We start from the raw sequence: 10,583 nt of genomic DNA, 5'->3' as shown, positions 1-10,583 counted from the left end.
CCTCCAGTAACATAGGCCTCCAGTAACATAGGCCTCCAGTAACATAGGCCTCCAGTAACATAGGCCTCCAGTAACAAGCCTCCAGTAACATAGGCCTCCAGTAACAGGCCTCCAGTAACATAGGCCTCCAGTAACATAGGCCTCCAGTACCACAGGCCTCCAGTACCACAGGCCTCCAGTACCACAGGCCTCCAGTACCACAGGCCTCCAGTAACATAGGCCTCCAGTAACATAGGCCTCCAGTAACAGGCCTCCAGTAACATAGGCCTCCAGTAACAGGCCTCCAGTAACATAGGCCTCCAGTAACATAGGCCTCCAGTAACAGGCCTCCAGTAACATAGGCCTCCAGTAACAGGTCTCCAGTAACACAGGCCTCCAGTAACATAGGCCTCCAGTAACAGGTCTCCAGTAACACAGGCCTCCAGTAACACAGGCCTCCAGTAACAGGTCTCCAGTAACATAGGCCTCCAGTAACATAGGCCTCCAGTAACAGGCCTCCAGTAACATAGGCCTCCAGTAACAGGCCTCCAGTAACATAGGCCTCCAGTAACATAGGCCTCCAGTAACAGGCCTCCAGTAACATAGGCCTCCAGTAACAGGTCTCCAGTAACACAGGCCTCCAGTAACATAGGCCTCCAGTAACAGGTCTCCAGTAACACAGGCCTCCAGTAACACAGGCCTCCAGTAACATAGGCCTCCAGTAACATGATTCAACATGGCACAGTCCTGATGTACACCATTACCTTGACTTGAGCATAAATCTCAGTCTCTGAGTTCAAAGCAAAAGAGGCTTATTCTGTTTCAGAGATAATCGGTAAAAGCAATCCTGTGACGGTCTACAGAGCTGACTGCTGAGAAGGAGGGACATGGCTTAGCAAGTCTGCGAAAGGAAAACGAGACGACCCCAGATCTTGGCTAGGAATAATAATCTAATCAGACCTCTGAGATGTTCTGTATGACTGCCTGCTTTAGGAATGTGTCCTGTCCTCTGGCTTGCAAGGATAACGTTCTATGAAGTCTTATACATGTACATGGTTGTAATACATTAAGGAAGGAAACTGAAGTCAAATATAGGCCTATGGCAGACACACATGATACAGTATATGTGAAATTTGGAAGTCTGGGAGCAAAGATTCTGGCCAGTGTCTTAAGAAAAATACAAAAAATAATCTATGACACTTCCTCTTATTCTTATCATCGCTGAGATGAAAGTGAGATCGTAAATCTGCCACCTTTCAGAAACTACTGCCTTGTTTGGCCCCAGGTGTTTCTACCAAGTCCTCTCATCTTTCACACGTCAGCCTCTATCTCTGGAATGTTTGACTGAGGACATGTATTTGATATGTGAAAAAGTAATAATGTCCGGGATGGATAAAGTCTAGATACTTGAAGGAGACGACCCTACATTACTAAATCACTTTGTTCAGCTTGTATAAGTGAAGTTAGAGAACACGATTCTAACTGCTAGTGCAACCCTATCAACGTATTGATGTACAACTGACTGTGTCTGTAACAAGTACCTTTTGAGAATATTGGAATCACCCTTTCATATTCTGGAATGGTTTCAAATCCTTATTTTCAATGTTTTTCTCCCCCCCCCAGAGGTAAGATATGTAATTGCAGAAATTCAACTGAACTCAGTTGAGACGTTGGCCTTCTCCTTGCACTGTTTCACGATCAGCTACAGTACATACTGCACTTTGACATTGACATTGATAAGGAGGACATTTTGGGTTTCATAAATTCTCACATGACAAGAATGTGAGTAGGAATACAGTATCTCTATGACTCACACTCTGCTACCGACACCCTGTATGCCAGTGTCCACATGCCTTCATCTTGTCAGTGCCACCGTATGGTGAACATCTCAGGCATGTGGGTTATGTCGGTCATGCAGGCAGTGGACACTGGAGCTGTTTTCTGGTGTCCAGGCTCTGGGCAATCCAGGCTGACAGGTGATGGAGCCTGCTTTCTTTGTCTGCATGTCTGACTGGCTCACAGCTGGCTGTGATGAAGGGATTATTCCCACAACAACATCACCCTCCTCTGTCCTCAGGGCCAATCTGGGGCTTTGTCCGAGGAAACACCAGGGGGTTTCCCACTGGACACGGGCCCTTCTGGCCCCCTTCTGGCCCCCATGACTTTGATCCAGGGAGGTGTCTGTTTCATCTGAGTGTCTTTAAGCCGTCTGGACAGATGGTGACTCTCTATTGACCATTCTGCTCTTCAGTCCACTGTTCAATAGTTAGTGCATGTGCTTTAGACCTTTATTGTATGTTGTCCATCTGGCAGATGTCTGGACTGTGTTCTTCATTTTGAAGGTGATGCGACTGTATGAAGTGTTGCTGCCGTATGCATCAGAAAAGGGAAATATGAAAATGAATTGAGTGAAATTAGTTTTTGATCCTCTCATCCTTCATGTAACCTGGGAAATACCAAATTAAGTCTAAAAATCTTACAGAGAATTACGATATCAATGTCTTACAGTACCAAGGGAGCTAATGAAACAACAGAATAGTCTATATGATACAGTATGTAGCTACATGAGTCAAACCAACAATGACTATGTTTTGGTGCTGTTCGATGAAAGTATGGGCCAAAACAACTTGATTTGCAAACTTGCCTCTTCTTATTTTCCTGTGACAGTTTTCTCCACATGGGGGAGTCCTGAGCTAGTCAAACTCAGAGCTTCTCATTACGCTGCTGCAACAGGATTGGATTGTATGGGCTGAAATGAAAAGATAGACCTATCACATGGACCAAATCCTGTTGTTTATAGACAGATTTCTCATCGCAGGCTGAAACTCTATTCATGATAACCTAATGAAAAAGATAACTTCAAATGTAATTTGTCTGGAGATGGACATTCTATTCGTTGTATTCAGTGAGAGACATTCTATTCATTGTATTCAGTGAGATGCTCATCATTCAATAAGTCTAGTTTTGTTTCTCTAATTCCTGGTAAATTATGTTCTATGCTGTCTTATCCTACTGCCTGACCTCGGGGTAGAAATGTCAGTTCTTTGAGAGTGGAATTTTACCAGGTGGAGCTAACTTATTCAACCATCTGAAAATGTCTATCACCAGAGGTCTCTGTCTGCTTCTTTTTCAGTCTGCCAAGATGAAGTTGGATATTTTCCTGTATGAGAATACAACATGAAACATTACAAAGAGAAGTGCTGACCATTCCTGACTTTGGCTGTCCATGTGATGCCGACACTAGCAGACTTTACACAGTAACAGCATCATTTGTCAGATCGTTCAGTATGTTGAAAGTGAACCCATTTCACCATCATACTTCCTTCTCCCTGCCCCTACAAACAAAACAATGTAATTGTTTGTTTATGCAATTAAGTGAATTTTTGATCATATCAGTTTCAGAGAAGAGAGCTGTTACATAAGGCCTAAAGTGGTATCATATTGCATGATACTTTTTACTCCAGTGAGGTCTTTTACAATACTGTGGAGTCATTGCCAACTTCTTTCAGGATGTTTTTCAGACTACTTCCTGGAATTCACATGTAGGCCTACATTACTTCTATTTTTCAGTTTAGCTTCTCACAACAATTAACGCCAGGCCTGCAGATCTTAGTAGAATCAGAACACTGCTGTATGTTCCATGGATCTATATGGGTGTTCCTGTCTTAGTAGAATCAGAACACTGCTGTATGTTCCATGGATCTATATGGGTGTTCCTGTCTTAGTAGAATCAGAACACTGCTGTATGTTCCATGGATCTATATGGGTGTTCCTGTCTTAGTAGAATCAGAACACTGCTGTATGTTCCATGGATCTATATGGGTGTTCCTGTCTTAGTAGAATCAGAACACTGCTGCATGTTCCATGGATCTATATGGGTGTTCCTGTCTTAGTAGAATCAGAACACTGCTGTATGTTCCATGGATCTATATGGGTGTTCCTGTCTTAGTAGAATCAGAACACTGCTGTATGTTCCATGGATCTATATGGGTGTTCCTGTCTTAGTAGAATCAGAACACTGCTGCATGTTCCATGGATCTATATGGGTGTTCCTGTCTTAGTAGAATCAGAACACTGCTGTATGTTCCATGGATCTATATGGGTGTTCCTGTCTTAGTAGAATCAGAACACTGCTGCATGTTCCATGGATCTATATGGGTGTTCCTGTCTTAGTAGAATCAGAACACTGCTGTATGTTCCATGGATCTATATGGGTGTTCCTGTCTTAGTAGAATCAGAACACTGCTGTATGTTCCATGGATCTATATGGGTGTTCCTGTCTTAGTAGAATCAGAACACTGCTGTATGTGTCACGGATCTATATGGGTGTTCCTGTCTTAGTAGAATCAGAACACTGCTGTATGTTCCATGGATCTATATGGGTGTTCCTGTGCATAGTCAGCAGGGTAAACCTCTGCTAGTACACTGAATGGAGGGTTCATCACCTCACACGTTCTGTCAGGTGTCCCACACTGTGACATGGCCTGTGACGTTGACATGGTGAACATGTCTTTGACTATAAAAGGAGAAAGAAGACTGCTGAGGAGTTATTTTGAAAGTAGAGTCGACATGACCACATCCTGCCATGTGTGGGAGATGAGATGAGTAGTGTGTGTGAGCGTGTGAGCATGTGTGTGTGTGTGTGTGTGTGTGTGTGTGTGTGTGTGTGTGTGTGTGTGTGTGTGTGTGTGTGTGTGTGTGTGTGTGTGTGTGTGTGTGTGTGTGTGTGTGTGTGTGTGTGTGTGTGTGTGTGTGTGTGTGTGTGTGTGTGTGTGTGTGTGTGTGTGTGTGTGTGTGTGTGTGTGTGTGTGTGTGTGTGATTGTAGAAGGCCATAGAGGCATAGACCATAGAGGATGAAATAGTTCAACAGTACTCAGTTACGGCTCGAGTGTTGGGATCAAACACTAAATAAAACACTGCTGAATTATTTATTTCCGTTCAGCTTCATTGTCTACAATTGGCATAGCTTTTTGGTTCTGCTGTGTGCAATTAATATGATGTCAGAATTACCATTGACTGTTGTTCCTCGTACCACTGTGTCAGCAAACACTGCTAGTTGAAGATCAAGCACCTTATCCATGGAACCACCGCAAAGCAGAAACGCATTTACACAAGGATCAGTTTTCTTTTACAATGATAAGAAATGTCTTTAGGTCTACTGCTATTAGGAGCCTCATCATGTAAGCTGGGCCTGGTGTTTTTTTAATGTGTCTTTCATCACAGAGTGCTACGATGGGGATGTGGCTGGGCTGGGCTGAGGACAGTGCTGCTACAGGGACAGGGAGAGGCTGAACTCTGTAACAACAGATGTAACCTTGGGAACATCCGAAGAGGATTCTGGCTGAGCACTGAGTATGTCCACGGTGACTGACTTTCCAGTAACGGTCTTCACTGTAGTATGCTAGTACTACATTTTGTAGTAGCTTGGTGGTAGTTGAACTAAATAAAAATCTTAGTAATGTTTTCAATAGTTAATTACTTTTATCCCCTCATGTAGCAGTGTAGCTAACTACTGGAACTACACACTACTATTTTACCATGTAGCGGTGTAGCTAACTACTGGAACTACACACTACTGTTTTACCATGTAGCGGTGTAGCTAACTACTGGAACTACACACTACTGTTTTACCATGTAGCAGTGTAGCTAACTACTGGAACTACACACTACTGTTTTACCATGTAGCGGTGTAGCTAACTACTGGAACTACACACTACTGTTTTACCATGTAGCGGTGTAGCTAACTACTGGAACTACACACTACTGTTTTACCATGTAGCGGTGTAGCTAACTACTGGAACTACACACTACTGTTTTACCATGTAGCGGTGTAGCTAACTACTGGAACTACACACTACTGTTTTACCATGTAGCAGTGTAGCTAACTAACTAATGGAACTACACACTGCTGTTTTACCATGTAGCGGTGTAGCTAACTACTGGAACTACACACTACTGTTTTACCATGTTGCGATGTAGCTAACTACTGGAACTACACACTACTGTTTTACCATGTAGCGGTGTAGCTAACTACTGGAACTACACACTACTGTTTTACCATGTAGCGGTGTAGCTAACTACTGGAACTACACACTACTGTTTTACCATGTAGCGGTGTAGCTAACTACTGGAACTACACACTACTGTTTTACCATGTAGCGGTGTAGCTAACTAACTACTGGAACTACACACTACTGTTTTACCATGTAGCGATGTAGCTAACTACTGGAACTACACACTACTGTTTTACCATGTAGCGGTGTAGCTAACTACTGGAACTACACACTACTGTTTTACCATGTAGCGGTGTAGCTAACTACTGGAACTACACACTACTGTTTTACCATGTAGCGGTGTAGCTAACTACTGGAACTACACACTACTGTTTTGGGTGAAGTAGGCGAGAATTCCTTTCTTTTTTGGTATCAGACCTGCCTAATTCATAGTTGTTGTGTTTAAAAGGCCAAAAATACACATTCTGTTAACATCTGACTCCACAGTAATTGGCAGCTCGGTCAACTATATTTTCAGTGTAGCTTCCCCATCACTGCTGGTGATATACAGTAGTTTCAGATTGTGCTTTGTTGGTTGTGCTCAGTCACAGTTACATTTGGCTTGCGTCAGCTGTAACTTTCTTCCGTCCGTAGTTGCGATCACATTTGTCTTTGCATTTTTCAGTCAGGTCATCAAGCCAAGGTGTCATGAACCTCAACCGAACACATCTGTTATTTCAAGGCCATTGGTCAAGTTAAACCATGAACATCTCTTGTCCTCACGTCTTAATGGCTTTAGGCCTATCCATGATTCTAACAGGCACTGGAACTCAGTCATGCAGTGAGTCAGACCGCAGGGTTTGGCTGGCAGCTAGCCTCTCCATGAGATCAGGAGATCCATGAGATACTCTCACTCCTCTATGTCTGTTGTGACGGGCTAAACACTCATCAGCTGGACACCTGCCATTATCTGCTCATTAATTATCCAGCAAACACTATTGTGCCATGTTTTTAGCGGGTGCTTGATGAAGATACTCGGGCAGGCCCTCCCTGGAGTTTTGTAGTATGTCTGTCCGTTACTTATTCATTCTGGTTGGCTAATGGTGGCCCATTAGCTCTGTCATAGTCACAGACAAGCCAGCTCATTCCGTTCACTTCCAGGGTTCTTGTCCTGAGAGCCTGGTCAATTGAGGCAATAGAGGAAGCTATGAAGTTATAGATCTTATGACTGTATACTGTACCTCCATATGTAGGATCTTAAATTGACCAGTTTGCTACAAAAGGAAAATAATTATGAAGCAACAGGAAATGTGAATTATTATGTGAATTCTGGGAATTTTTTTGCAGGGGTTGATACAAATTCTCAGAAAGAAAAGAGTGATCAAATTAAGATCCCACATCTGTAAGTGTGTGTCAGTGTTTCACATTGTGAAATGATATGTCATGTGACCTGAAATAAGATCAAGATTGCAGTTATTGAACAATAGTATCTCATGTCTGCTTCCAAAAACCTTGGTTCTTCAGTTTGATCCACTAAACTCCATGTTCCCAGCCAGTGTTGTGTTAGGATGTAGAGCTCTCATTGGCTGTGCCTTCAGTCAGTGTTGTGTTAGGATGTAGAGCTCTCATTGGCTGTGCCTTCAGCCAGTGTTGTGTTAGGATGTAGAGCTCTCCTTGGCTGTGCCTTCAGCCAGTGTTGTGTTAGGATGTAGAGCTCTCATTGGCTGTGCCTTCAGCCAGTGTTGTGTTAGGATGTAGAGCTCTCATTGGCTGTGCCTTCAGCCAGTGTTGTGTTAGGATGTAGAGCTCTCATTGGCTGTGCGTTCACTGACCTCACACTGACTTTATAATTCATCTCTCTGATGATTCACAGTATTATTTTCCTCTCTGAGAGACATGTACTCTCATTAGACTAGACCCCACAAGAGTGAAAAACATCAACCTAGGCCAATGTGGCTACTCTGTATCCCCTGCAAAGCTAAGACGTGTTGTATTCGTTCTCCTGCAGCTATTCAGGTATTCCCGATGAGCTTCAGAGTTAGATATTTGAGGAATGTGCTATTTGTTTTCTGTGTTTTATCACCAAACCCTACCACTGCACAGTCCATTGTGATGAGAGACCTCAGATCCCCCTTGAGTCAAATGAGCCTGGATTCTACCCCAGGCCTCTGCCAAGCAATTTCCCTTTCCTCTCCAATAACCAACGTCGGCTCAAATGAAAGCTGTGTCCCTTGAATTAAGGTGTGCCTTTCCCCTTAGCAGATGTTATCAAGCTAATCAGGAAAAAGAAGACACAAATGTGACAAGACCTTTCAGTGTAACCTTTGATTTGTCCTTTTCTAACTATTAGTGTTTGGAGATCTAATACACATTCATGATATCCCACAGTACATACCACTTGGTCCTCTGGTGAGGGTGAGTCATTCCTGAGTAGCTCTCTTAGCTACACTTCCTTGAAGCTTTCACAAGAGCTAACTCCCCTTACATCAACTACTTTGCACTTAGGCTTATGCATCAGGGGAGGGTCAAGACATACAGTAATGTGTTTTAACTAACCGCTCATATCTGGAGAATAAACATTTTCACAGTGTTTTGGGTCATGTCTCGTCTTGTTTTGGGTCATGTCTGTACCATCAAAGGGTAATGCCTCATTAACTAACCATGCCACTCTATTGGGAGAACAACACCTATCAGAAGTCTTAAGAAACGGAGACAGGAAATGAGACATTGGCATAGATGAACAGTAGCTCACTTTCTGTTCATGTCAACAAGAGCGTATGGCTCAAATGACTGCAGTCAGTTTGACCCCAAGACCAGGTCAGGTCCTAAGGGTCAGAGTTCAGGGCTTCAAGCCTTGAGCTAGTTTTCCCTCATGGATATAATAGGCATGAAATTAAACAAAAAAATTATTTCACCTTTATTTAACTGGGCAAGTCAGTTAAGAACAAATTTTTATTTACAATGACGGCCTATGGGACTCCCAATCACGGCCGGATGTGATAAAGCCTGGAATCGAACCAGGGTGTCTGTAGTGACGCCTCAAGCACTGAGATGCAGTGCCTTAGACCGCTGTGGCACTCGGGAGTCCAATGCTGAACTAATGCTGTAGCAAAACAAACTACATTGATTCAATATCAATATCCGGTCCTGAATATGAAGCTTGCACAAATGTTTGGGAAAAAATGGGAGCATACACAATGGCTCAGGACAGGGTCATTGTCTAGGGGTTCATAAGCCTTTGAGTCAGTGAAAACGAGAACGACCAAATTTAATTTCCTGTTTCTAGTCCTATTGGATAATGTGACAAGACTCAGAGCCAACTGAACAATAGAAAATATCCAGGTTATTGATAGCTTTAACTGCGCTGAAAGGATATGACCTCACACAGCATTTCCGAAGATATCGTTTAACCATCAGCATCATACAGCAACACTTCCTCATTGAAAGAATATTTCCTGTCAACATAGGTGTGTGTCCTGAATGAAAATCTGTACGATTCATCTCACACTTTTGAGAAACATCACAAGAAGTATCGTATTCAACATTTTGTGTTGAAAGTCAGTAAAAAGAGCTTCCATTAGAGCTGGTGTGGAACACCCACAGGTTCCTCTGAACTGGTGCCCTGTGTGGACAGGAAGGAGCCAGCTATGAAGGGAACAGAAACACGTTACAAAGAGAGGAAGACAGAAGTCAAAGTGCAAAAGAGGCTTTGTCTCAAGAGCTTGCACAGGCTTAGGAAGAACAGACACACAAACTCTCACACACACACACGCACACATATGCAAACACACACACTGCATTGGAAGTTGATTTGTAGTAAGATTCAGATTGTAGCCTACTTTTTACAGCATTGGCCACTAGTTTCCTTATTTCACGACAGACAGGCTTTACACTACAATAATATATCCACAGGAGTTGGTTTTCAGCATTCTAAAAGTTGATACTGTAGTATGATTACCCCACAACCCTACAGATCCTCACAATGTATTTTGATTAGGATCCATCCCTGTGTTAGGGCCAATACTACCAGACAAGCTGTATCTGGCCTGGAGGCTGTAGGACTAATACTACCAGACAAGCTGTATCTGGCCTAGAGGCTGTAGGACTAATACTACCAGACAAGCTGTATCTGGCCTGGAGGCTGTAGGACTAATACTACCAGACAAGCTGTATCTGGCCTGGAGGCTGTAGGACTAATACTACCAGACAAGCTGTATCTGGCCTGGAGGCTGTAGGACTAATACTACCAGACAAGCTGTATCTGGCCTGGAGGCTGTAGGACTAATACTACCAGACAAGCTGTATCTGGCCTGGAGGCTGTAGGACTAATACTACCAGACAAGCTTTAGAAGCAGGGAGGAGTAACTGATAAGAACATTCCTCTGACGGTTCTCATCAAGCCGTCTGAAGCCACTACAGGGTTTATACTAATCTATGGAATGTAGTGATAGATGGAATCTCTACTGTGGCTGTCCTGAGAAGATAAACATCTCATCACTTTTGGGGCTTTTTGCACAGAATTATTGTTTTGTTTTCTTTCATTATACTCCCGGGGCCAGAGATTGTTCTGGGCATACAGTACCCGACAGCTACACAGGACATAGTGGAAG

The sequence above is a fragment of the Salvelinus alpinus genome, chromosome 20 (genome assembly GCF_045679555.1).
Source record: "Salvelinus alpinus chromosome 20, SLU_Salpinus.1, whole genome shotgun sequence".
Classification (NCBI taxonomy): Eukaryota; Metazoa; Chordata; class Actinopteri; order Salmoniformes; family Salmonidae; genus Salvelinus; species Salvelinus alpinus.
The sequence above is the reverse complement of the archived record's forward strand: the minus strand, read 5'-3'. Positions refer to the sequence as shown.